We start from the raw sequence: 2026 nt of genomic DNA on the forward strand, positions 1-2026 counted from the left end.
AGAACGGCTCTCGAATACCGGGCGGGAGCCGAGGAGCGAGCGTGCATCCCGCCCCACGGAGCGCATCCCGCCCCACGGAGCGCATCCCGCCCCACGGAGCGCACCCCGCCCCACGGACGGGGTCCAGCCACCACCGCAATGCAATTGCCCTCGGACGCCGTGAGCGAGGAATCCATTTATTCTTAAGACTCAAAACCATTATTATTAATAGTTTGTTTCTCAGCACGCCACACCCCACCACGGCAAGACGGTTTGGTCTCTCTGTTTCCATTCCCCTCCCGGAATCCGGGAGCAGAAAACACTTAATTTCTAACAGCGCAAACAGACCCGACCCACCGCTCCCCCCTCCCCGCCCCAGCTTCGCAGCAGCAGCGTTGGGAACAAGACGCGTGTGCAGGGAGACCAGGTCTGCTCCCTCCTCGCCCCGCCGCCAGCCTGGTGGCACTAGGGACAAGCCAGCCTGTTTTCCAGCACCGGCATAAGGAGATGCATTTTCTAGTTTCAAGGTGCAATAAATTAAGGCACCGAAAATCCAGGACTCTCCAAAGATAAAAAGCCTGCGCAGACGGGAAGGGGTTCCAGTTTTGAGAGAGAGATCTTTCTCCCACGGCACGACAAGCGCTCGCAGGAGTGCAGAGGGGAAGCCCCCCTTCCAGGTGTTTGTACCTTGGCAAAGGGGATGTTCTCGGTGCGCATCACGTGCTGCAGAAGCGTACCGGCAGTGCTAGGAGAGCCCGCAGACAGACAGCCTAAGGTTTAACATCAACTTCTCACAGCGTTAGCACTGGCCCAGTAACGTTACTGGGAAGAGCCAGGACAAGGGACCAGGCTCCGGGCTGGGGACCCCAGAGCTCAGCGGAAAGCCTGAGGGAACGGCTCAGTTATTCCCTGGTCCTGCAAACACATAATCAGAAGGTAAATCGCCCAAGCTCCACTCTTTGCCAGTGCCCCTAGCACAATTCCACTGCCTGCACGCGTCCCGTAGGTAAGTCCTGTTTCCCATTTTAAGATTGCCTGTGATCCCTGTGCGCGCGTGACTTCAGTTGATCTCCCTTCACAATTCTGTGTCATTAAATAGCAAGAGTCAAAAATTCCAGCGCAGCCCAATTCATTCATACGCTTAGGGGCTCTTTTTTTTCTGTACAATGTCAGTAAAATGTATAGGAGTAAGCTACTTTATTAAATCCACTCTGAAAACCATTTGCCCCCTCTCCCAGCTCAGCCACCCTTCCCAGACACGTGGCAGCCGTCCAGCCAGACGAGCACGAAGCCATCGGGCCACCCTCAGCCCGGAGGAACACCCCAGCTCGCCCCTCGCAGGGCGCCCCGCCACCCAGCAGCCCGGACGTCGCCCCGCGCGCGGTGAACTCGCCAGCTCGCCTCAGGAGTCTCACGCTCTGCCTGACAAGGATTCAAATTCACAAAAGAAAAAGCATTAAATAAGTCGTTAAGAGTCTGAAGGTTTCCTAAAGCAGGGGGAGTCTTCACCTGCAGAAGGAAAAGGCTGTGGCCAAGCTTCTACGAATCACGCTGCACGTTAATCAGTGTATAAGCGACTTTGTTCCCGTGGTAGATTACATATGCACAACCTGCTGTGCTTGTTCGCTTCCGGATGCAGCCCTTCCAGAGCCTGGGTTTAAGCTACACTCTTCATTCAAGCACAGGTCTTCATTAAATAAAGTGAACAGAAAAGAAAATCAGCATTCAGTCTTCACCACCACACTCTAACTCGATTAAAAAAAAAAAAAAAAAAAGTTCAAAAAAAAAATCAATGCAAACATGTCTTTTACAAATGGACAGTAAACAAATATCTCCCTGGATGAGACATGCAGCCGCCGGGGACAACGGTTTCGAACAGAAAGTGATGTTTGGAAAGGGCCCCACCAGACACACGGCCCGTGAGCTTCCCAAAAGCGCACACACCACCGACACAACACTTACTGAGGTGCTTCTCCAAGCGGTGGCTTTGCTGCCCTTGGCGGGCTGGCGGGAAGGGCCGGGGGCAGCTGAGCCTGGCTGCGCTGCT

Source organism: Egretta garzetta, unplaced genomic scaffold (assembly GCF_000687185.1).
Source record: "Egretta garzetta isolate BGI_Z169 unplaced genomic scaffold, ASM68718v1 scaffold520, whole genome shotgun sequence".
NCBI classification, from domain to species: Eukaryota; Metazoa; Chordata; class Aves; order Pelecaniformes; family Ardeidae; genus Egretta; species Egretta garzetta.